Source organism: Chiloscyllium plagiosum, unplaced genomic scaffold, assembly GCF_037043375.1.
Source record: "Chiloscyllium plagiosum isolate Xiang-an unplaced genomic scaffold, Cpla_swu_hap1 HiC_scaffold_4, whole genome shotgun sequence".
Lineage (NCBI taxonomy): Eukaryota > Metazoa > Chordata > Chondrichthyes > Orectolobiformes > Hemiscylliidae > Chiloscyllium > Chiloscyllium plagiosum.
Window position 1 is genome coordinate 108,688,105 of NW_028270142.1, and position 26,823 is coordinate 108,714,927.

At 43.9% G+C, this 26,823-nt stretch overlaps 1 long non-coding RNA gene across 1 annotated transcript in view; it reads left to right on the forward strand.

Moving 5' to 3' along the window:
* The first annotated feature begins 22,365 nt into the window (after positions 1 to 22,365).
* The window catches only part of LOC148150462 (uncharacterized), a 32,649-nt gene continuing 28,191 nt past the window's right edge, over positions 22,366 to 26,823 (forward strand). The window contains exon 1 of the long non-coding RNA XR_015757022.1: positions 22,366 to 22,558. This is a non-coding gene — a long non-coding RNA (uncharacterized LOC148150462). The remainder of the gene's footprint in view (positions 22,559 to 26,823) is intronic.

Consider the following 26,823-nt stretch of genomic DNA (forward strand, 5'->3'; position numbering starts at 1 on the left):
GGCATCAATGTTACACTATAGATACCTGCAAGCCAAGCTTGAATGAAGGTTCTAGAACCATTAGCAGAGTAGCAGCACCAGCTCTTACCCCTAAGCAGACAAGCAGCAATCAAATGGAAAAAGTTTGCAGAGGAAGAGAAACTCATTGACCGGTCTGTGTACACTTGACTGATTAAGCTACATGCACATCAAATGGGAAACCTTGATCCAGCCAGGCCCAAATGGCCGATTGCTTTGGCGAGATAACATTCCCTTTTAACAGTACATCATAACGAGGGACTAGTCTAAACTATGTGGAAAAGGTCATGAGGTAGTCTTGCTCAGCTAACATGTCCAGTATCATTGTCCTACAAAATGGCTTTTTCTTTTAAAATCATCTCAGATTCCCAGAATGCAAATTAAATTCATAACCTTCCTGGATCTCGAGCTCCTGGATCAACACACATTCAATCCATGGTAAGCCAGTGTTCACTCAAATCAGACCACAAAGAGTTAATCTTTCCACCAACTTCCGTCCTTTTCTCCTATTGAGTATGAGTTTTGTTTAGAGTCTTCGATAAAACCAGAACTTCTGGGTATCCAACATCCCACGCCTCCAGCCCCCGGGGTGAGTAGGAAGTATTTCCACACATTCCACAAGTGAACAAATGTTATCACCTTTCTTACACCAATGCAGTGACACTAAGAACAGATGTCCTCAATTCTTCTGAACAAATGCTTTGTGGAATACCTATGTTCTGTTATTAAAAATGAACCAAAACTGAGGACAGACCCCTGCAGAGATGTCCTTGAGTTGAGATGACTGACCTCAAACAATGATAGCCATCTTCCATTCTGCTGAGTCTGACTCCACCTCATAGAAAGTTTTCCCTGACTCCCATGGACTCCAATTTTGCTGTTGCTCCCAAATGCCAAATGGTCAAATGCAGCCTTAATGTCAAGGACAGTTGCTCTTATTTCACTTCTGGAATTCTGCTCTTTCATCTTTTTTTTTAATCAAGGCAGTGATAAGGTCAGCAACTGAGTGGCCCTGGCAGATTCAAAGAATGGGTCAGTGAGGAAAATGATAAGATTGGCAATAACATTAGAGGTGGAGTTGCCTGCCAAAGCTAATGCAGAGGGAATTGAAAAATTGGCACAGTTTCTGGGATTGGAGGAAATACAGGAGGGACGAAGTCCACAGTATGGTGAGTCACTTGAGTTAGCAAAAATTCAATTAGGGTTAAAGTATCTTGAAATTGAAAAGGACATGTTTAAGCAAAACCTTCACTTGAGGGAGAGAGGGAGGAGAAAGGGAGAGCATTTAAGAAGCTGACTAGCAATTCAGGACTGAGAAAGAATAAAGAAAGAGTAAAGAAGGACAAAGACTGAAAATACCTGCTGCTTTTGGTGATACTTGGTGACTTACCAAAATCAGGTAAACAGGTTAGGACTTGATTCGCTAGAGTTTAGAGGAATGGCGGGAATGATCTTATTGCAATGTGCCAAATTCTGAGCGGCCTTGACAGACTTTATGCGGCAATCTTGATCTAAGGACCTCTTTTTCAAGAATAAGAGATGCAAAGGAATTTGTTCTCCGATGACATGAATGTTTAGAATTCTCTAGCCCGGAGAGTTGTGGAGGCTCAATCACTGAAAGTATTTAAGTGAAGGGAAGTAGATTTTTTAAATATTGGGGAATTGATGCCAATGACAAGTTGGCACAAATGTGAAGTTGAGGCCTGGGGCAGATCAGCCATGATCTTATTGAAAGGCCGGGTAGGCTTGAGTAGCTAAATGGTTATCTTTTGCTTATATGTTCTTATCGTCAATGTATCCTTCATTATCAACATTGACCAGGAACTGAACTGGACTAATCACATTGATGCAATGGCAACTAAAACAAGTTAGAAGCTAGGATTTCTGCTCTGAATAACCCATCTCTTGACTCCCTAAAGCCTGACCACCATCACAAAACACATGTCAAGAGTGTAATGGAATACTCCCCACCTGCATGGATGAGGACAACTCCAAAAATACTTAAGATGTTTGACATCATCCAAGACAAAATAGCATACTTGAAAGGTACCGCATCCATATTCATTCTGTCAAGGATGCTCACCCACTGCAGTGTGTACCATCCACAATATACCCTGCAGAAATTCACCAAGGTTCCTCAGACAAAATCTTCCAAACAAGGAGATTGTGAGGACTGCAAATGCTGGAGATCAGAGTCAAAAAGTGTGGTGCTAGAATAGCATGGCGAGTCAGGCAGCATCCAAGGAGAGAAGAGTCGATGTTTCGAGCGTAAGATCTTCATCAATTCTCCTGCTTCCAAACCCACAACCATGACCATCGAGAAGAACAAGGGCAGCAGGTACCTCGCAACACCACTGCCCGCAAATTCTATGCCAAGTGACTCACCATCTTGAGTTAGAATTATACTTCTTTTAATTCACTTATGGGACATCAGCATTGCTGGCTGGCCAGCATTTATAATTTCTCACTAGTTGCCCTTGAGAGCTGCCTTCTTGAACTACTGCAGTCCATGTGCAGTGTTACAGTGTAAACTTCACAACTTTATAAACTGTTCATAGGTTGAAAGAAGCAGCAATAACTGTCTGAATAACTATTAAGGGTCAAGAACAAACTTATACAGAAATTTAAAATAATTACACATGTCTGGGGGAAGAAGAAACCAAAGCTACCTGAACAAAACTGTTTTAACTTCTGCTTGTAAATGGTTGTCTTATGCCACATGGACACATGATTAAAGTGCAAAGAATTTAAGGAGTTAATTTCAAGACAGGTGGTCTTCAAATAGACAACTAAGGCTAAATGTAACAAGGAACAAAAGAGTTACTTCTGAAAAGGAAGAAAGCAGCAGACTCAAGGACTCAAGGCAGTAATCAATATTTGATTAATCTGAGGTAACCTTCGTTGTCCACTACACCTTCAATTTTGGCGTCATCTGCAAACTTACCAACTATACCTCCTATGTTCACTTCCAAATCATTTATATAAATGACGAAAAGTAGTGGACCCAGCACCAATCCATGTGGCACTCTACTGGTCACAGGCCTCCAGTCTGAAAAGCAACCCTCCACCACCACCCTCTGTCTTCTACCTTTGAGCCAGTGGAGGGTTGTTTTTCAGACTGGAAGCCTGTGACCAGTGGAGTGCCACAAGGATCAGTGCTGGGTCCTCTACTTTTTGTCATTTACATAAATGATTTGGATGCGAGCATAAGAGGTACAGTAAGTAAGTTTGCAGATGACACCAAAATTGGAGGTGTCGTGGACAGCGAAGAGGGTGAACTCCAATTAAAACGGGATCTTGATCAGATGGGCCAATGGGCTGAGAAGTGGCAGATGGAGTTTAATTCAGATAAATACGAGGTACTGCATTTTGGGAAAGCAAATCTTAGCAGGACTTATACACTTAATGGTAAGGTCCTAGGGAGTGTTGCTGAACAAAGAGACCTTGGAGTACAGGTTCATAGCTCCTTGAAAGTGGAGTCGCAGGTAGATAGGATAGCGAAGAAGGCGTTTGGTATGCTTTCCTTTATCGATCAGAGTATTGAGCACAGGAGTTGGGAGGTTACGTTGCGGCTGTACATGACATTGGTGAGGCCACTGTTGGAATACAGCATGCAATTCTGGTCTCCTTCCTATCAGAAAGATGTTGTGAAACTTGAAAGGGTTTAGAAAAGATTTACAGTGATGTTGCCAGGGTTGGAGGATTTGAGCTATAGGGAGAGGCTGAACAGGCTGGGGCTGTTTTCCCTGGACCGTCAGAGGCTGAGGGGTGACCTTATAGAGGTTTACAAAATTATGAGGAGCATGGATAGGGTAAATAGGCAAATAGGAAAATAGGGTGAGAGGGGAAAGATATAAAAAAGACCTACGAGGCAACGTTTTCATAGAGGGTGGTAGGTGTATGGAATGAGTTGCCAGAGGAAGTGGTGGAGGCTGGTACGATTGCAACATTTAAGAGGCACTTGGATGGGTATATGAATAAGAAAGTTTGGAGGGATATGGGCCGGATGCTGGCAGGTGGGACTAGATTGGGTTGGGATATCTGGTCGGCATGGATGGGTTGGACCGAAGGGTCTGTTTCCATGCTGTACATCTCTATGACTCTATCTAACCTTGCTCACCAGTCTCCCATGGGGAATTTTGATGAAAACCTTACTGAAGTCCATCTCGATCATGTCCAGTGCTCTACCCTCATCAATCTTCTTTGTTACTTCTTCAAAAAACTCAATAAGTTTGTGAGACATGACTTCCCACTCATAAAGGAGAAAGTGAGGTCTGCAGATGCTGGAGATCAAAGTTGAAACTTTATTGCTGGAACAGCACAGCAGGTCAGGCAGCATCCAGGGAACAGGAGATTCGACGTTTCGGGCACAGGCCCTTCTTCAGGAATGAGCAGAGAGTGTTCAGCAGGAGAAGATAAAAGGTAGGGAGGAGGGACTTGGAGGAGGGGAGTTGGAAATGTGATAGGTGGAAAGAGGTCAAGGTGAGGGTGATAGGTCAGAGTAGGATGGAGGCGGAGAGGTCAAGAAGAAGACTGCAGGTCAGGAAGGCGGTGCCGGGCTGGAGGGATCCGGCTGAGACAAGGTGGGGGGAGGGGGGATGAAGAAACTGGTGAAGTCCAAGTTCATCCCCTGCGGTTGGAGGGTTCCCAGTCGGAAGATAAGACGCTCCTCCTCCGACCGTCGGGTTGTTGTGGTTTGGCGGTGGATGAGTCCAATGACCTGCATATCCTCGGTGGAGTGGGAGGGGGAGTTAAATGCTGTGCCACAGGTTGGTTGGGTTGGTTCATCCGGGTGGCCCAGAGGTGCTCTCTGAATCGCTCCGCAAGTAGGCGGCCTGTCTCCCCAATATAGAGGAGGCCACACCGGCTGCAGCGGATGCAGTAGATGATGTGGGTGGAGGTGCAGGTGAATCTGTGGCGGATATGGAAGTTTCCCTTGGGGCCTTGGAGAGAAGTGAGGGGGGAGGTGTGGGCTCAAGTGTTGCACCTCCTGCGGTTGCAAGGGAAGGTGCCGGGAGTGGAGGTTGGGTCGGTGGGGGGTGTGGATCTGACAAGGGAGTCGCGGAGGGAGTGGTCTCTACGGAAAGCTGATAGGGGAGGGGAGGGAAATATATCCTTGGTGCTGGGGTCTGTTTGGAGGTGGCGGAAGTGACGGCGGATGATGCGCTGTACATGGAGATTGGTGGGGTGGTAGGTGAGGACCAGTGGGGTTCTGTCCTGGTGGCGGTTGGAGGGGCGGGGCTCAAGGGCGGAGGAGCGGGAAGTGGAGGAGATGCGGTGGAGGGCACCGTCGACCACGTCGGGGGGAAATTGAAGAAGGAGGCCATCTGTGTTGTACGTATTTTGAACTGGTCCTCCTGGGAGCAGATGCAGCGGAGACGAAGGAATTGGGAGAATGGGATGGCGTTTTTACAGGGGGCAGGATGGGAGGAGGTGTAGTCCAGGTAGCTGTGGGAGTCGGTTGGTTTGTAGTAGATGTCCGTGTTGATTCGGTCGCCCGAGATAGAAACAGAAAGGTCTAGGAAGGGGAGGGAGGAGTCCGAGACTGTCCAGGTGAATTTGAGGTCGGGGTGGAAGGTGTTAGTGTAGTGGATGAACTGTTCAACCTCCTCGTGGGAGCACGAGGTAGCGCCGATACAGTCATCAATGTAGCGAAGAAAAAGATGGGGGGTGGGGCCAGTGTATTTGCGGAAGATGGATTGTTCCACATACCCTACGAAGAGGCAGGCATAGCTGGGGCCCATGCGGGTGCCCATGGCTACTCCTTTTGTTTGGAGAAAGTGGGAGGATTGGAAAGAAAAGTTGTTCAGGGTGAGGACCAGTTCGGTCAGTCGAAGGAGGGTGTCGGTGGAAGGGTACTGGGTGGTACGGCGGGAAAGGAAGAAGCGGAGGGCTTTGAGTCCTTCGTGATGGGGGATGGAGGTGTACAGGGACTGGATGTCCATGGTGAAGATAAGGCATTGGGGACCGGGGAAGCGGAAATCCTGGAGGAGGTGGAGGGCGTGGGTGGTGTCACGAACGTAGGTGGGGAGTTCTTGGACTAATGGGGACAGGACCGTGTCGAGGTATGCCGAGATGAGTTCGGTTGGGCAGGAGCAGGCTGAGACGATGGGTCGTCCGGGGCAGTCAGGTTTGTGGATTTTGGGCAGGAGGTAGAAACGGGCGGTGCGGGGTTGTGGGACTATGAGGTTGGAGGCGGTGGATGGGAGGTCCCCTGAGGTGATGAGGTTATGGACGGTCTGGGAGATGATGGTTTGGTAGTGGGGGGTGGGGTCATGGTCAAGGGGACGGTAGGAGGAGGTATCTGCGAGCTGGCGTTTGGCCTCAGCGGTGTAAAGGTCAGTGCGCCAAACTACTACTGCGCCTCCCTTGTCAGCTGGTTTGATGGTGAGGTTGGGGTTGGAACGGAGGGAGTGGAGGACTGCGCGTTCCGAGGGTGAGAGGTTGGAGTGGGTGGGAGGGGTGGGGGAGTTCAGGTAGCGGTTAATATCGCGGCGGCAGTTTGCTATGAAGAGGTCGAGGGCAGGTAGGAGGCCAGCACGGGGTGTCCAGGTGGACGGGGTGTGTTGGAGGTGGGAGAAGGGGTCGTCAGAGGGTGGGCGAGAGTCTTGATTGAAGAAGAAGGCACGGAGGCGAAGGCGGCGGAAGAATTGTTCGGTGTCACTCCGTGTATTGAATTCATTGACCCGAGAATGTGTGGGAACGAAGGTGAGACCTCTGCTGAGGACTGATCTTTCATCCTCAGAGAGGGGCAAGTCTGGAGGGATGGTGAACACACGGCAGGGCTGGGAGCTAGGACCTGGTGTGGGGCTGGAGCTGGATGTGGGGGCGGGGTTAGGCCTGGGGGCGGGGACAGAGGTCGGCTTGGGGGCGGAGTTGGACATGGTGATGGAGACCGGCGGGGGGGCGGGGTTAGGCGCGGTGACGGAACTCGGCCGGGGGGGCGGAGTTAGGCGCGGTGACGGAACGCGGCGTGGGGGCGGGGTTAGGCGCGGTGACGGAACTCGGCCGGGGGGCGGAGTTAGGCCCGGTGACGGAACGTGGCGTGGGGGCGGGGTTAGGCGCGGTGACGGAACTCGGCCGGGGGGCGGAGTTAGGCGCGGTGGCGGAACGCGGCGTGGGGGCGGGGTTAGGCGCGGTGACGGAACTCGGCCGGGGGGCGGAGTTAGGCGTGGTGGCGGAACGCGGCGGGGGGGCGGGATTAGGCGTGGTGATGGAACGCGGCGGGGGGGCGGGGTTAGGCGTGGTGACGGGACGCGGCGGGGGGGCGGAGACACATGCGGCGATGTGGTCCAAACGTAGATTGCTGACGTCACTGGGGGCGGAAGTAGCTGCGGCGACCACGGAGACAGAGTTCTTCCCCATAGCCGCGGAGGTCGCCAATCTGTTGGTGATTGTCTTCATGACGATCGCAGAGCAGGTTGTCTGTGCGGCGATCCCGGAGGCGGTTGTTTGGGCCGCGATCATGAAGGTTGCGAGGTCGGTGGGGGCGGAAGTGACGTCATCGTCGGCGGCGTCTGCGGCTATTGCCGCGGGTGCTGTAGCGGCCGCGTGTGTAATGGCGCCGGACTGGTTTCGGAGGCCGATGGAAGTTTCTGGAACGGTTGAGGAATCCGGAGTTTGGGGGTAAGTGCATGAAAGTTTTTGGTACTTACTGCCTTTAATTTCCGAAATGGCTAGAAAGAACTGTTTGTTCAGTCTATGGATTCTTCTGTAAATGAAGAACAGTAGAGGTCCTTTACAGGTCTGTGAGAGAGTTGTCCTGAGCTGGGGTAGGTCGAGTTGCAGGGAATGTAGGTACCGGCGCATGGCTGCAAGCGTGGAGTGGAGGATCCGGAGGGAGGTCCGTTGCTGGAGGCTGCGGATTTGTTGCAGGTACTGGTGGTCCTGGTTGGGTCCAAATTGTGTTGTTCGGAAGGTGATCTGGAGTCCATGGGGGATCAGTCGGTTCCGTAGGCAGGTGCTGAGGAAGGAGATATGGCTGTGGTAACGAGTCTGCTTCAGAATGTGGCTGAAGAGCTTCTGTGCAGAGGAGATGACCTGGGGAGTGCAGTGAGAGAGGGACTCACTGAAATCTTTGTAGAGAGAGGCAGAGAGCTTCTTCAAGGAAGGCATCCTTGTAAGAGGATTCGCAGTAGGTTGAAATCTTCGAGGAGAAAGTGAGGTCTGCAGATGCTGGAGATCAAAGTTGAAACTTTATTGCTGGAACAGCACAGCAGGTCAGGCAGCATCCAGGGAACAGGAGATTCGACGTTTCGGGCACAGGCCCTTCTTCAGGAATGAGCAGAGAGTGTTCAGCAGGAGAAGATAAAAGGTAGGGAGGAGGGACTTGGAGGAGGGGAGTTGGAAATGTGATAGGTGGAAAGAGGTCAAGGTGAGGGTGATAGGTCGGAGTAGGATGGAGGCGGAGAGGTCAAGAAGAAGACTGCAGGTCAGGAAGGCGGTGCCGGGCTGGAGGGATCCGGCTGAGACAAGGTGGGGGGAGGGGGGATGAAGAAACTGGTGAAGTCCAAGTTCATCCCCTGCGGTTGGAGGGTTCCCAGTCGGAAGATAAGACGCTCCTCCTCCGACCGTCGGGTTATTGTGGTTTGGCGGTGGATGAGTCCAATGACCTGCATATCCTCGGTGGAGTGGGAGGGGGAGTTGAAATGCTGTGCCACAGGTTGGTTAGGTTGGTTCGTCCGGGTGGCCCAGAGGTGCTCTCTGAATCGCTCCGCAAGTGGGCGGCCTGTCTCCCCAATATAGAGGAGGCCACACCGGCTGCAGCGGATGCAGTAGATGATGTGGGTGGAGGTGCAGGTGAATCTGTGGCGGATATGGAAGTTTCCCTTGGGGCCTTGGAGAGAAGTGAGGGGGGAGGTGTGGGCGCAAGTGTTGCACCTCCTGCACTCATAAAGCCATGATGAGTAACCCTAATCAGTCCTCGCCTTTCCAAATACATATACATCCTGTCCCTCAGGATTCCCTCCAACAGCTTGCCCACCTGTCAGGCCTTTCGGTCTGTACTTCCCTGGCTTGTCCTTACCACCTTTCTGAAATAGTGGCACCACATTAGCCAACCTCCAGTCTTCCGGCACCTCACCTGTGATTATCAATGATACAAATATCTCAGCAAGAGGTCCAGCAATCACTTCCCTAGCTTCCCACAGAGTTCGAGGGTACACCCGATCAGGATTTATCCACTTTTATGCGTTTCAAGACATCCATCATCTCCTCCTCTGTTATATGAACCTTTTTTGAAGATGTCACCATCTATTTCCCCGCATTCTATATCTTCCATTTCCTTCTCCACAGGAAACACTGATGCAAAATATTCATTTAGTATCTCCCCCATCTCCTGCAGCTCCACACATTGGCTACCTTGTTGAACCCTTTGGATTCTCCTTAACCCTATTTGCCAATTTGACCACTTTTGCCCTCCTGATTTCCCTCTAAAGTATACTGTTACTGCTTTTATACTGTTCTAACGGTTCTCTCGATCTCTCCATATGCTTCCTTGTTTTTCTCAACCAAAACCAAAACCTCAAATTTTCTAGACATCCAGCATTCCCTACAGTTACCAGCCTTTCCTTTCACCATAACAGGAATATACTGTCTCTGGACTCATATTATCTCATTTCTGAAGGCTTCCCATTTTCAGCTGTCCCTTTACATGCGAACATCTGCCCCCAATCAGCTTTTTAAATTTCTTGCCTAATACCGTCAAAATTAGCCTTCCTCAAATTTAGAACTTCAACTTTTAGATCCAGTCTATCCTTTTCCATCACTATTTTAAAACTAATAGAAGTATGGTAACTGGTCCCAAAGTAGTCCCCTACTGGCACCTCAGTCACCTGCCCTGCCTTATTTTCCAAGAATAGGTCAAGTTTTCCACCTCTAGTAGGTACATCCACATATTTAATCACATAATTTTCTTGTACACACTTAACAAATTTCTCTCCATCTAAACCCATAACACTATGGCAGTCTCAGTCTATATTTGGAAAGTTAAAATCCCCTACCATAACACCCTATTATTGTTACAGATAACTGAAATCTCCTTCCAAATTTGTTTCTCAATTTCCCACTGATAATACAATCCCAATAAGATGATCATCCCTTTCTTATTTCTCAGTTCCACTCAATAACGTCTCTGGATGTATTCCCAGGAATACCCTCCCCAAGTACATCAGTAATGCTATCCCTTATCAAAAATGCCACTTCCCCTCCTCTCTTGCTTCCCTTTCTGTCATTCCTGTAGCATTTGTATCCCAGAACATTAAGCTGCCAGTTCTGTCTATCTCCAAGACACATTTCTATAGTTGCTATGATATCCCAGTCCCAATTCCAAACTATGCCCTGAGTTCATCTGCCTTCCCTGTTAGGCCTCTTGCATTGAAGTAAAGGCTGTTTAATTTATCAGTCCTATCTTGTTCTCTGCTTTGTCAATGTCTGCCCTGACTATTTGACTAAAAGTATACTGAAAGGGAAAATCAGGAGGAGGAAAAGGGGACATTAGATAGCTTTGACAAATAGGGTTAAGGAGAATCCAAAGATAATTTACAAATACATTAAGGATAACAGGGTAACTAGTGAGGCTGCCTATGTGTGGAATCACAGGAGATGGGGGAGATACTAAATGAGTATTTGCATTTATGTTTACTGTGGAGAAGGATATGGAAGACATAGAATGTGAGGAATTAAATAGCGAAATCTTGAAAAATGTTGATGTTACAGAGAAGGAGGTACTGGATGGCTTAAGACGCATAAAAGTAGATAAATCCCGAGGACCTAATCAGGTGAACCGTAGAACTCTGTGGGAAGCTAGAGAAGTGATTGCTGAGCCCCTTGCTGAGTTATTTGTATCATGGATAACCACAGGTGAAGTGCCGGAAGACCGGATGTTGGCTGAGGTGGTGCGACTGTTTAGGAAAGGTGGTAAGAAAATACCTTGGGAACTATCGACCAGTAAGCCAGTGTTGAAGGGAATCCTGAGGGACAAGTTTTACTTGTATTTGGAAGGGCACGATTAGGGATAATCAACATGGCTTAATGCATGGGATATTGTGTCTCACTAACTTGAGTGAATTTTTTGAATAAGTCAAGAAGAGGATTATTGAGGGCAGAGCAATGGACATAATCTATCTGGACTTCAGTAAGGAGTTCAACAAAGTTCCTCATGGGAGACTGGTTAACAAGGTTAGATCATATGGAATACTGGGAGGACTATCCATTTGGAGACAGAACTAGGTCAAAGGTAGAAGACAGAGGGTGGTGATGGAGGGTTGCTTTTCAGACTGGAGGTCTGTGACCAGTGGAGTGTCACAAGGATTGGTGCTGGGTCCACTACTTTTCATCATTTATATAAATGACTTGGAAGTAAGCATCGGAGGTATGGCTAGTAAGTTTGCAGATGACATCAAAATTGGTGGTGCATTGGACAACGAAGTCAGTTACCTCATAGTATAGTGGGATCTTGATCAGATGGGCCAATGAGCCAAGGAGTGGCAGATGGAGTTTAATCTAAATAAATGGGAGGTGCTGCATTTTGGAAAGGCAAATGAGGGCAAGACTTCTACACTTAATGATAAGGTCCTGGGGAGTTATGCTGAACCTTGGAGATTCATAGTTCCTTAAAAGTGGAGTTGCAGATAGATGGGTTAGTGAAAAAGATGTTTGGTATGCTTGCCTTTACTGGTCAATGCGTTGAGTACAGGAGTTGGGAGATCATGTTGCGGCTGTACAAAACGTTGGTTCAGCCACTTTTAGAATATTGTGTGCAATTCTGGTCTCCTGTTGTAGGAAGTATGTTGTGAAACGTGAAAGAGTTCAGACAAGATTTGTAAGGATATTGCTAGGGTTGGAGGATTTAGGAGGAGAAAGTGAGGACTGCAGATGCTGGAGATCAGAGCTGAAAATGTATTGCTGGAAAAGTGCAGTAGGTCAGGCAGCATCCAAGGAGCAGGAGAATCGACGTTTCGGGCATGAGCCATTCTTCAGGAATGAGGAAAGTGTGCCAAGCAGGCTAAGATAAAAGGTAGGGAGGAGGGACTGGGGGAGGGGTGTTGGAAATGCAATAGATGGAAGGAGGTCAAGGTGAGGGTGATAGGCCGGAATGGGGGTGGGGGCGGAGAGGTCAGGAAGAAGATTGCAGGTTAGGAAGGCGGTGCTGAGTTCGAGGGATTTGACTCAGACAAGGTGGGGGGAGGGGAAATGAGGAAACTGGAGAAATCTGAGTTCATCCCTTGTGGTTGGAGGGTTCCTAGGCGGAAGATGAAGCACTCTTCCTCCAACCATCGTGTTGCTATGATCTGGCAATGGAGGAGTCCAAGGACCTGCATGTCCTTGGTGGAGTGGGAGGGGGAGTTGAAGTGTTGAGCCACAGGGTGGTTGGGTTGGTTGGTCTGGGTGTCCCAGAGCTGTTCTCTGAAACGTTCCGCAAGTAGGCGGCCTGTCTCCCCCATATAGAGGAGGCCACATCGGGTGCAGCGGATGCAGTAAATAGGGTTTAAACAATAGGGAGAGGCTGAATAGGCTGAGGCTATTTTACCTGGAGTGTCGGAGGTTGAGGGGTGACCATATGGAGGTTTTTAAAATCGTGAGGGGCATGGATAGGTTAAATAAATAAGGTCTTTTCTCTTAGGTGGGGGAGTCCAAAACTAGAGGGCCTAAGTTTAAGGTCAGAGGGGAAAGATTTAAAAGGGACCTAAGAGGAAATGGTGGACGCTGATACAATTATAACATTTAAAAGGCTAGGTTGGGAGCATGAATAGGAAGGTTTTCAAGGGATAGTGGTCAAATGCTGGCAAATGGGACTAGATTTATTTCGGATATCTTGTCGGCATGGATGAGTTGGACTGAAGGATCTGTTTCCATGCTGTACATCTCTATGACTCTCATGTTTCATGTCCAGTATGAGTCCACTTCAGAACTGCAGTTGTCTACTCAGCAACTGGTCAAGTGGACCAAAGTCTATTTTTGTCTTTAAAAAACCTTACTTTTAAGCATTTTGGTTTTTCTGACTTTTATCTTAGATGGAGTGAAGGGAGAAAGATGTTTCCTGCTTACTGGTTCTGCATGATTCAATTGTTCCCACTAGTCTGGAATAATTTTCTACTCAACCAATCTGAGAACTGCCATTTGCAGTTTTTCCTGAACTCAAAAACTGAGGACTCAATAATGCAACAATCTCACGGCTGCCAAAGCAGCACTGCCTTGTGCAGCTAAAACTTTGCACCACTTGAAGTGACGATGGCTTGAGCAACAGCTTCAGGAAATTGGTGGGTTCATCCTTGCAATGGCGGAGATGCAGTAGCTTTGGTATTGGCTTCGGTGGTGGTAGCATGGTGGGTCTGTCTGAAAATCCTTGCTTTGGCAACCTCTGGGGCAGCTTTGGTGATAGCACCCCATAACCACTCCATGAAACCAGATTGCCATGGAGAGAACAAAAGATAAACTTCATCCTAACTTTGTCTTAATTATTTAGAGTCATATAGTCATAGAGATGTATAGCACAGAAACAGATGTTTTGGTTCAACTCATCTGTGCCAATCAGATATCCCAACCTAATCTAGTCCCACTTGCCAGCACCTGGCAAATATCCCTCCAAACCCTTCCTATTTATATACCCATCCAGATGCCTTTGTAACTACATACCGCTGAATTGTGGTGACTTATATACATCTTACTGAATTTTCATAGATACAAATGCTGATAAATTGTTATTCTCTTCTATTCTGGATTATAACACACTTTAGGGTTACAGCTTCAGAAAAAGATATTGTCTGTTTAGGATTAGGATGAGGAGAAAATATTTAATTCAAGTGAAGTGAAATTTACCCTTGAAATGTCAGCAACTTTTGACTGAATGTAGCAACAAGCAGCACAAGCAAAATCAATGGGAATTAGGAGGAAAAACTTTCCATTGATTAGAGTCATACATAACACAAAGGAAGATGTTAGAGGTTGTCAGAAGTGAATCATCTCAACCCAAAGCATGGATGAAGGAGTGCCTCAACATTGCCACAACTTCTTCAACTGCTTCATCAATGACCTTCCTCTAGGATAAGATAGGTGTGAAGATTTTCACTGATGAGTACACAGTGTTCATGATCCATTTGATCAGGTATTAGAGAAATGCATGTCCATAAACTGGAGTCTAAGGTTCATAAGAGAGAGAGAAAGTTACCTGGACAATTTGTTTTAAGAGAAACTCACGTACCTTAAGGTAGTTAAATCCAGATTTAGTTGACAGTCAAGGAAAGGAGGTTTTGACCCTGATTGAGGCAGGTAATAGGATCCAAAAGTTGGCAAGGATTCAAGGTTCTTCCAGCCTTCTGTGTGACAGCAAGACCTGCGGGACAGAAAAGCAAACTACCCACAGCACCATGTCTAAGGGGCCATTCAAATGAGAGGAGTAAAAGTAAAGAATTTGCAATACAGAACAGTATAGTCACAGAATACTGATTGTTCTACAAAGAACATAGAACAATACAGTGCAGAACATGCCCTTCAGCCCTTGATGTTGCACTGGCCTGTGAACTATTCTCAGCTCGTTTCCCAACACTATCCCATCATCATCCATGTGCTTATCCAAAGATTGTTTAAATCTCCCTAATGTGGCTGAGTTGACTACATTGGCAGGTAGGTCATTACCACTCTGAGTAAAGAACCTGCCTCTGAAATCTCTCTTAAATCTATCACCCCTAAATTTGTAGTTATGCCCCCTTGTTCAAGCTGACGTCATCGTTCTGTCCACCCTATCTAATCCTCTGATCATCTTGTATGTCTCTATTAAATCCCCTCTTAGCTTTCTGCTTTCCAATGAGAACAGACCCAAGTCTCTCAGCCTTTCTTCATAAGACCTTCCCTCCAGACCAGGCAACATCCTGGTAAATTTCCTCTGCACCTTTTCCAATACTTCCACATCCTTCCCGAAATATGGCGACCAGAACTGTACACAATATTCCAAGTGTGGCCGTACTTGCGTTTTGTACAGTTGCAGCATGATATTGCGGCTCTGGAACTCAATCCCTCTATGAATGAAACCCAACACACCGTATGCCTTCTTAACAGCACTATCAACCTGGGTGACAACTTTCAGGGATCTATGTAGCTAAAAATAATAACAAAGGATGAGTAATAGAGGATGAGAAACAGAGTAGCAGAAACAGTGTGACAGAATTAGTGGCAGATACGAATGTTAGAAACAGAGGTTGAGAAACAGTGACAGAAACAGAATGGCAGAAACAAAGGGTGAGAAACAGATTCAGAAACAGAGATTGAGAAATATACTGTCAGAAACATCGTGGCAGAAACATCGTGGCTGAAATAGAGTGGCTGAAACAGAGGATGACAAATGGGATGAGAAATAGAGTGGCAAAAACAGAATATGAGAAACAGAGGATGAGAAACAGAGTGGCTTAAACAGAGTATAAGAAACAGAGTGGCAGAAACAGAAAGTCAGAAACAAAATATGAGAAACAGAGTAGCAGAAAGAGAGTGGCAGAAACACAGTATGAGAAACAAGTTGAGAAAGTAGAGAATGAGAAACAGAGTGACAGAAATAATGTGTCAAAAACAGAGTAGCAGGAACAGAGGATGAGCAGAAGGCTGTGTTGACCAGGACATCTCTTTGGCCTGAAGAGGAACTTGGAGGAAGAATGTAATTATGGTGCCTCATGTGGGTACCAATGAGACAGGATCCCTGAGAAACAATTCCAATAGAAGAGAAAAGCTCTTCAGATGATTCCACCTTACAAAACAACACTGCAGACATGGATTCCTTCTTCCATTGCTTTGGTTTCCTGCCCACTGTGGTTAACAGGGCCCTCAAACCCCAGTCTGACCTATCACCCTCACCTTGACCTCTTTCCACCTATCACATTTCCGACACCCCTCCCCCAAGTCCCTCCTCCCTACCTTTTATCTTAGCCTGCTGGACAAACCTTCCTCATTCCTGAAGAAGGGCTTATGCCCGAAACGTCGACTCTCCTGTTCCCTGGATGCTGTCTGACCTGCTGCGCTTTTCCAGCAACACATTTTCACCTCAATTGCATCCAACCTATCACCCGAGTTCCACCGCTGCCCCTTCCCATCACTCACAACAGGGTGATCAGGTCCCCCTTGTTCTGAATTTTCATCCCACCAGCCTCGCATTCAAAGGATCATTCTCCATCATTTCAGACACGTCCAGCTGAACCTCCCACCAAAACCATCTTATGCTTTTCGCTGGGATCATTCCCTCCAGAACACCCTACTCCATTCTTCAACCATCAACACCCCCCACCTCCCTCCTCAACTTCCTGCGGCATTTTCCCATGTAATCACAGAAAGTATAACAGCTGCACCTTCACCTCCTCCCTGCTCACCATTCAAAGGCCGAAATAATCTTAGCAGGTGAAGCAGTATATCACCTGTACCTCTTCCAATCGTCTGTATTGTTTTCACTGCACCCAATGTGGCCTACTCTACATTGGAGAAAGCAAACACAGACTGGGTGACCGCTTTGGAGAACACTTGTGCTCCGAGTGTAGGCATGACCCCAAGGTTTCTGTAGCCAGTCATTTTAACACAGCGTACTGCTCACATGTCCACATTTCTGTCCTCGGCATACTGCAATGCTCAAACAAATCACAGTGAAAACTGAAGGAGCAGCATCTTTCATTTAAACTCGGCACTTTACAATCTTCTGGACTCAATATTCAATTTAACACCATTCGTTCCCTTTCTTTTAGCTTTGCTTTTTACATTCTCTATTACCATGTCCTCTCTCCCCTCCCCTCATTGCAATGGGACTGTCTCTTCTTTCCAGTCTGGCAGTTGATCATACCGTTGTTTTGCCATTCTCACATTCCGCACTATCAACATCCTTTGTCCCCCAGCACTCCAACACCACCTTCCTCTCCAATTATTGCATAAATGCTGTCCCCTCCACACTTCACTTCAGCTCTGATGAAGAGTTATTTAGACATAAAACATTAGCTTGCTCTCTCTCCGTGGATGCTGCCTGACCTGCTGTGATCTCCAGCATTTTTTTGTTTTCAGTCAAGAAAAAGCTTAGGTCAACTTCATAATTTATTGAACTGAAGAATGATCGATATTGCTTATTGATTTATAGGCAATATCATATCACCAATGTTAAAATCAAAACAACTGTGACAGACAACTTAACCCATCCTGGTGATCTGGAATTTTGATCTTCAGAATTTTGTTTACCCTGTCTATATATTTCCATCCATAAAAAACACAAAAATCTAGGCTCCCACACCAATGCAGAACAAAAGCAGTCCTGCACTACCTTTTAAATGAGTCACTAAACTGAAGTCCCATCTGCTCTCTGACTTGGACATAACATATTCCCTCGTGTTGTTTCAAAGTAGGGCAGTGGAGTTCATCTGAAGTCCCAGACAATATTTATCGTAAATCGTCATCACTAAAACAGATTATCCAGAAATTATCTGTTTGTGGGAGCTTGCTGTCATGTTGACTGCCATTTTTCCTGCATTACACCAGTGAAAACATTTTAAGTTATTTATTGGTTGTGAAATGCACTGACATATCATGAATTTATGTATAATGTGATATCAATAACTTCCTTCTTCATTTCCATGTATCCACACAATGTCCATGGTCAACAATTAAACAAATAGCGGCACCAACTGTCTTAGTGCTGGCACTTGAGAACAGTAAAAATATTTGTCAGGAAACTGGGAGAGCTTCCTGCTCTTCCTTGATTCATGGCATGGGATTTTTGTTACATCACCTGAGAGGGTGACTAGGGTTTCAATCTGACTTTTCTGTAAACCCCGCATTCTGTCAACACTGTATTGAAATGTCAGTGCCTTGTTCAAATTGTTGATTGCACAGCTAATTATGTTTTGACCACAACTGGAGTGCTGTGTACAGTTGTTGTTTCATATATATATACTTTTGGAATTATGTTGAAGGAATGGAAATCATAGCACACATTGTTTCAAAGTTTCAGAGATATGAGTTCAACTTCCACCAACTTTTCAACAAACGTGAGATGAAATGCTAATCTCACAAATAATAGTCATGAAACTACCAGAGTAGCTGTAAAAACATTCCTCATTCATTAATGCCCTTTGGAAGTGGAAATCTGCCGTAATGGGTCCAGCCTCCATTTTACTCCAAATCTACAAGAAACATTGATTCTTATCAGCCTAATGGAATTTAAATTAATACATTTGAATTATTTAATCTGAATTTAAAGCTATTGTCAGTAATGGCAACCATGACAAATACATTTTTGCAAAAATCTTTTTGGTTTCTTGACATCTTTTAGGACAATGCTTCCCACTGTGACCCTGTTACAAGGCTTGAAAATTGTCACAACCCTTCATTGAGAATTCTGAGAGTGAGAGCCTGTTAGAATCTGAGCATGGCCATTGTGATTTGGTCTGAATTCTGGGGCAGCCATCACTGTCTCAGATCTCACAACCCAAAATTTTAGCTCACAACTCTCTTTGGGAATCCCTGTTTTTGGAAAGAAAATTTGCCACCTTTACCTAGTCGAGCCGAAATATGACTTCAGACTAAAACATAGTTGATTCTTAAATGTTCTCTGAAATGGCCCAGCAAAACACTCAGTTCAAAATAAATTAGCAACACAGGACAAATGTTGGCCTTATCAGCAATGACTACATCCTATTAAAACAGTAGTCTGATCAAGCCAATCAGTTACAGGAAGCTCATGACTATATACTCAAGTGTATTCAGGAATGGGCACCAATGCCCACAGTCTAAAAATGGATAAAAAGACGTTTTTTAAAATTATAAAGTGAGAGGACAACTACATTCAAACAACTGTTCCCAGTCCTGGAGGCATTTATAAAAATAAAACATTGAGAAGATTAATAGAAATAAAATTAGAACAGATGGCAGGGGAATTTTTTTTAAACAAAGTTTGTAAGGCTAAAGGCATAGTGCAAGAGATTGTATCCTAGCAAAAACTAAGTTAACATTAATAATTGGTTAGTAAGATAGATGGTTGAAATAAAGAGAGATGTGGGGATGTCTGGGAACAGAGGAGGCATTCAGGTGAAAATTCCATTTCAAAAAATCCAGCACAGACTAAGGTGTGAACAGTAAACATACACTAAGACAATGGAACGTATCTAACAGTCCAATTAACACAGTAGTATTCAAACAGGTTCAGTGTGTACCCCATAAGAGCAAAAATTCCACTTTTATAATCAAATTTCACTTTTATAATCAAGCAACTATGATGAACACCAACACCAACAATAACTTATATTCCAAGTTATTTCACAAGACAAAGTTTGATGTCACACCTGATCAGGAAATAATAGGTCAGTAAAAGTGTTACATTTTAAGGAATGCCTGAAAAGCAAACATGGAAACAAAGAGGTTTCAGGAGAAAAGCTGGAAATATTAAAAAATAAATATCTGGGACAAGCAAGAGGTTAGAATATGAGGAGTGCAGCGATCTGAAAGGTGAAAGGCTGGTGGGTGTTGCAGAAAGGAAGGGCCATTGCTATGAAGAGATAAAAATGAACACTTGAAAATATAGACTATGCTGGACCAGAAGCTAATTTTGGCCAGTGGTGATGGGTGAGTGGGATGTGGTGTGTGTTTGGACATTGGCAGCGTATAACAAAGATAGGTGATATTACAAAGGTGGAAGCTGAACAATGAAGAGAGTTTGAAATCAGAAGCTAAGATCAAAGCAAATAGGATGTTGAGGTTGGGAATCGTCTGGTTGAGCTTGAAAGAAGTGGTGAATGGAAACTGTCATGAAGAATGGACTTTGCTAAAGATAATGGAAGAAAGAAAGTAAGACACATTATGGCTGTGGTCTTCCCTGTATTTAATTTAAAATAATTTCTGTTTAACCAATTCAAGCTGAGTAACAATTCAGAGGCAGTGAATGGGTGAGTTAAAATGCAGTACATTATAATGCTTGGGTAACTATAAAATTCCAAACAAAAGATAATCCAGGGATTGAGAGAAATATCAAAAACAAAACAATATGAAAAATAGGTGCAAAAAGAAAATAAACCTGCATATAAAATGAAGATGAATTGTAAAGTTTCAATGACTATCTTATCTTTGTGGTTATTAAGAGTTGGCCAATTAAAGGCAGATGTAATCAATATGGAAATAGATAATATAATGGCAGATTTGAAAAAATAAAGATGTCAGCCTGAGGACAGCTCCTATGGTGCAGTAGTAGTATCCGCACCCCGAGATTGAGAGATTTGGGTTCAAGTCCTACCTGCTCTTGTAGTGTGTGATTTATATCTTTGATCAGATTGATCAGAAAAATACGCTAAATGAGAAAATTATAATGGCAGGTTGCTCCAGAGATGCATAATAACATATCTCAAGCGGTTAATGAGGAAAAAGCAGTTAAATATTTTTAAAAACTATAATGGCAGATTTCTGAAATAAATATTTGTTAATTTTCATTGATGTGGAGGTGCTGATTTTGCACTGGGGTGGACAAGATGAGAAGTCACACAACGCCAGGATGTTGTCCAACAGGTTTATTTGAAATCACAATTTTTTAGAGCACTGCTCCTTCGTTTGGTGACAAAGGTGATTTCAAATTAACTGCTTTGACTATAACCTGGTGTAGTGTGACGTCTGACCTTATTTTTCACTGTTATGGAAGAAAGCAAATGACATAAAGGTAATTGAAATAAAACCAAGGATAGAAAGTCTTCAGTTAGGTTTGATTTTTTAAAAAAAAGTTATTGTATTCAACGCGGATTAAAAGAAACGGTTTGGGAATTGTGTTCTGTGGCTCTCAGTAAGTGGTCATGCCTTAAAATTTGTCTAACCTTGTTGCCTTTCCTTGATGATATTCACAATCAAACTTTGCTGCTCCACCATCTGAGAACTTCTTCATTGCTTTTGTGCTTCCTTTAATTGACCTTCTCCATTTTTCTCCATATTAGACAGTTTCCAGGCTTTGAATTTTAGGCACATGCAACAAGAGATATAAAATTGGTAATTATTTTCTACTAAATTCTTACATTGAGCAATACTTTGCTTGGCAAATGCAATAAAAGTCATTGGTATTCTAGCTCAGGTTAACTTCTGGCAGTAATCTTCTGACAATATTCTTACCATATAGTTAAACTGTGATACCTATTCCAGCTACTGACCACTATCTTGACCTCTGCTTTCCCACCATTTCATCCAGCCTTAATAAGATTCCTCATTTATTGTCAGTTTTCATCACTTCATTCATTCGATCCATCACTATCTGTGGGTGCTCTGTTGTGGCAGCCACTTGGGTTTTGTCTTCTACTTTAAGCCAAGTCCGATCAATCAGAAAGTCAAAATACTGCAAACGAGGAATTCTGAAAAATAAATTTAAAATGTTGGAAATGCGCAACAGGTCATGCAACATTTATGGAAAGTCAATAGTTCGGGTCTGTGACTTCTCATCTGAAACTGTTATAAAACAATTTAGAAAGTAAATAGGACTGTGGGATTAGAATGGGGTAAAATATCAAACATGTTAAACATTCATTGCTTTCAGGACTGATACACAGCAGTAGCAGTGTGTAACATCTCAATGATCCAGTGCAGCAACTCACTATGGCTCATTGGACAGCACTTGCCACACCCACAACCTCTGTCACCCAGACCAGCAAGGGTAGGAGCTGCATGGGAAGACCATTACTTTAAAATTAAGTCACACCACCCTAACCTGAATGTTGCTGTTCCTTCACTGTCACTGGGTCTTCCTAATAGCAGTTTCTTCCTAATAGCACTGTGGATGGATTTACACCAACAGATAGAAATTATTTGAGAAGGCAGCTACCATCTTGTCCTCAGGCAATGATGATAGTTTAGCCAGCAATGCTCACATTTTATGAAAGAATATATTTTTCAAAAAAATCCCACTTTTCTAAAATGACAGACGTTGATCCTCACGTGAACTTATTTGGTGTTCACACAATGAACTGTGCACAATTTAATTCAAGAGGATTTCTTCTTCCCTCCCAGACTCTTTGTATGACACTTCTAGTCCTTCTATATCCCTTGTGTTGACAATTTTGTTTTCAATGTTATTAGTTATGTTCTATGAGGATTTATTGATCTGTATAAATTGTAACTCTCCAACCCTAAAACGTTGAGCACCACACTGGGCCAGCTCCGATAATGGCAACGAGCAGAGCAGTAAAGAAGAAAAACTACAATTCCCAGCAACCTCCGCATGATTTCCTTTCACTGTCACCCTACCAATGGATGTGACATCAGAAGAGCGGATTCGATTGACAGGGAAACGAACCAATAGAGACACAGAGAAATGAAGCGACGACTGTATTGACCAATGGCCGGTGAGGGTGGTGGAGGGGATGGCCGGAATATCCGGCACTGGTAACCCAGGGTCTGCAGTCTCGCAGTTGGTCTGATAATTCGTGGAATAATAAAAATATCAAAAACCTAACGGAGTAATTGACTAAAGAGCTTTTTAGAATGACGCATTTAGATACTTTGTGCTCGTTGAGTGGTCTTTGTTGCTTACATAGGAAAGCGAGAAGGAGGAAATTCACTCGAGGTGAGTGCATACTGTAGTTGGATCTATCTATTCGCGAAACAGTATTTGATAGAAATTAAAATGTCACACTTTTAATTTACTTGTTAGGGTATGAGCGTACTAATTTTTCTTCGGAATCGTTGTTGCAATTACGAGTCCAAAGAGTGGTTGGCAAGGTGTTTTTTTTTGTGTAAGGACTTCGCCAGTAACTGTGACAATTTCCTCGTCCCACCTCCGAAAGACATTCTGGCACAGGCTTTGACTTGTTACATCTCCGCTTCTCGCTGCTCCAAGGGTCGTCATTTGTTCCGTAGGAAGCAATTGAATTTTATGTTTAGTTATCTTTCTGTTTTAATGTTTGAAAGGGTGGGCTAGAAGTGTCGGAAATGCGGTGGAGCTCAGCTGATGTCACTTGAGCTAGATAGTGTGAGGGAAATGGAAACTTACTTGCTTCTGGGGATAGATTTTGTTTTATTTTCAGTTTGATAACTTGTCAACTTTGTGTGTCGGTTGAGGCTCGGCATCGCTGCTGTCTTCTGAATCAGAAGGTTGTTCAGTCACGTCCCGCTACAGAAACTTGAATACACCGTTCAACCTGGTATTTGACTGAGGCTGGTTTAAGCCACGGGGTTGAAGTGAACTTTGTCATGTTATTTGTTGAACAGGAGAGAAATTATCCTCCTGTCGAGCTAAGATTTAACTTGAGTGAATGCCCCAGAAACTCTTTGCAACGGAGCTTTGTGGGATTCAAGTGGGAAACGACTGTATTGTACAAGTAATTAATTGGCAAAGTGCCTTGGACATGAATTGAGTTGTGAAAGGTGCTATAATAAAACCAAGTTATTTGAACTGATTTAATCAACCAGAAAGTCTGACCAAATTGTGGGATTAAAGCCATAAGGTTAAATTTAAGGTTGGAAAGAGCCGAGAACAATTTTTTTTCTCTCTATCACTCGTCAGTTTTTTGCCCCTCCTTTTTTCTCTCTCCTTTTCTTTCGTTTTCAATTTTCCTTCTCTTTTTATGTCTCCCTTTTATCTCTCCTTTCCCCCCCCCCCCCCCCCGATTTGAACCTGCTTATGGGATATCATTTGGAAGTCATGCTGTTTCAGTGATATTGTTGTTGTCCTCTGGTGGATCTTCTCGTAGGAAAGATACTGTTGAACTAACTGTGAGCTATTGGGCATCCTGTATTTCGTCCATTACCACCAGAGTACTACAGGTATTTAATTCATGGGCAAGGATGATAGTCATTCAAATGCCCCATGTTAAATGATATTTGAGAGGTTTCTTGCAACTTCACCCCTCCAACTCGACAGTGAGCTTTCCGTTCAAGTTTTAAAATTGAACATCATAAGTAAATGTCAAGGCACTGAGAAGATAAACTGCTCATTGGGGAGTGCCCAGTCTCCACCTGGTTTTGTGGCTACCTTGTTACTATGACCAATTGAGTTTGGTCAGCAATCGTAAAACACAGTAATGGTGATGCTGTTGACAACTGCAGAATGAATGACTGGCCTTTTGAGAACAGTGATCATCTGCAAGCATCTCTGAATCTAAACAACCAAAGATGAACGTTGACCAGATCATGGGTCATCATGCCACCATTTGGCATAGACCACTTGGGCCAGTAATTATTGCTCTCACAAGGTACCTCCTGACAACCGTTCAAAAAAAGTCAAATAATATTCAGAAAGCCAACAGGAACAATAAAAATAAAACTTTAAGGAGAATAAAAAAGTAAAACATTTTTGGAGGTAGAAGTGTGATGGGAATACCTCTGAAGAGTCATCTAGACTCAAAACATTAGCTTGCTTTCTCTCCATGACCCGCTGTGATTTCAGCATTTTTTGATTTCAGTACAGGAATAGAACCAATACAGGATAGATTTATGAATAGGGACATGACAAAATTAGTTTTAGCTTTTCGTATTCTTGGGAAATTAGGTGTATTCAAAAATTAAGGATTTATTGAGTAAACCAATCCAGCTTGGAGGATCAGGTTCCTGGTCTGATGGGGTGGATCTGTACTTTTAAAGAATTGGGAGTTGGCAGAAAATTGATGATGCATACAGTGGAACTCCAATACACTACAAACACACTGAAAGTACAGACTCCTGTGGCTTCCAATGTTTCCTCTGATGCAAACTACACTATTCTTTTGCTCTTGTATCAGCTCATTTCTGTGTTTCACTTATAGCACTTTAATTTTTGGACCCTGACAACAGCATTGTAATGTCGATTGCCTGCATTTTTTGATGGGTGGCAGAAGGTCCATTGTCACATGACTACAAGGTAATGTCTCATCACCATTTAAATATAGGGATTTACTCCAGAGAATAATCAGGTCAGACAGTTTCACATTGGTTTTGGGGAAAAATAATGGACCCCTTGTATTGTACCTGCTACTAGATTGAGTTAATATCTCCCCATGTGCTGCCACCATCATCCTCAGTGTGGAGATGTACAAGTCCTGCTTCAACCTGTTGGAGAGGAAACCCATTTCATGGTCTAAATTCATTGATTGCATGTCAGCAACTGGTTATAGATTAGGTTGCTTTGATGGATACTGTTGGCAAGAATGAGGAGGACCGAGACATTGAGTTTGTCTTCTCCAGGATCATGAACTTGTAGAACAGTTTATATGACATCATAGTGAGTGGCAGTGCTCAGTATTAACCCTATCGGTTATGAGCACTTGAAAGAATAAAACTACATCTTAAAGAAAAATATGAAAATGAACAGTCAGCATGGATTTGAACACAGAAAATCTTAATTGACGAAACTTTACTGATTTTTTTTTTTGTCCCTGAAGAAGAGCTTCTTCCCCATTGTTATCAGACTTTTGAATGGATCTCTGTGTCTGTAATATTGTGACAATACTGTGGCTTTAAGAGGTGCATTTTGTCCTGTTTCACTTTATGAAGTGAGGTTTGGACAGAGGTCCCAAATGGTCTGTTTCACACCAATAAAGTAAACAGCTTGTGAGGCCTTGGGATTTTATTTTTAAAGTTAGAACTTCAACCCCACTTGAATGAGTGTGGTCAAGCTCCTACAGAACCAGGACTTTTAGTTTAGTTTTCAGTAGCTGTTGGGATTGTGAAAGCTAATGCATCTTTCTTTGTCACTCTTTCCTCCAGCTAAAAGCTTGGGTTCTCTTCCTGCTGCTGGAATTCCATGTGAGGCCATCTATTTTACAGACTTTGCTTCTGACAAGGGTGTTTATGGAATGTTGCTATATTGGAATAGTTAATGAGTGGTTTATTATTTGAACTATTTCTCAAGTACTAGATATGATTCTGGTCACGATGTTGTATGGAGGACACAGGCATTAAAGAGGATGCAGGGAAGCTTTACAAAGGTGATACCAGAATAAATTGGGTATGCATATTTGAATGGCTCGATTCAGTCTATTTATTTGTGGAAAACGAAGACTCAGTTGATGTGATGTAAGTCTTTAAAATTGTGGAAGGTTATGATTATATGGACACGAGAATATTTTCATAAATGGGAAAGAGCATAACTAGACACTGTCAATACAAGACATATCAAAACATCCAACAGGAAAGTCAGAAACTGTCTTTCCCCAAAGCTGCAGGAAGAATGTGGAACTTATTAGTGCAGGGAATGGTTGAGGCAAATTTAATTGATGTTTGAAAAGGAATTTAGACATGCATATAATGAAGGGAATAAAGCATTGAGATTTCAGTTCAGCATGAACTGACTAATTGAAAGGCTTATTTCTTTTCTGCACATCCGATACAAGATATGTTCACCTCGTGGCACAAGAGTGCAAACATTTTGTCTGAGTAAAGTCGTTCAAATATTTTAGTGTCTTATTAGGTCACCCTGCCAGCCGTTTGTAGGATAAGTTCAACATCCCCTCAGTTTTTGTCATTTTTTTTGTTCCTCATTAATTCCTGTTCTTCATTTTTTTTGATAAGATGGAGACCAAAACTACGCACAGTACTTCTAAGTGCGATCTGATTTTTTTTTGTAACTTTCAATTAACTCTTAAATTCTAACAGCTGCAGACAGATCAGATGTTGAAGTTGTTGAACTCAAATGGCTGTGAAGTGTGTGAGAAAAAAGTAAGATACTGTTCTTCCAGGTTGTGTGGACTTGGTAGGACATTGCGGCAGACCGAGAACAGAAATATGAGCATGAGTATGATGGTGCTTTGAAATAGCAAACAACCTGAAGGTCAGGTTTGTGCTTGCTGACTGAGCTGAGGTTACCCAGTCCAGGTTTGGTCTTCCCAATGCAGAGTGAATGGAGTGTCATTTAGG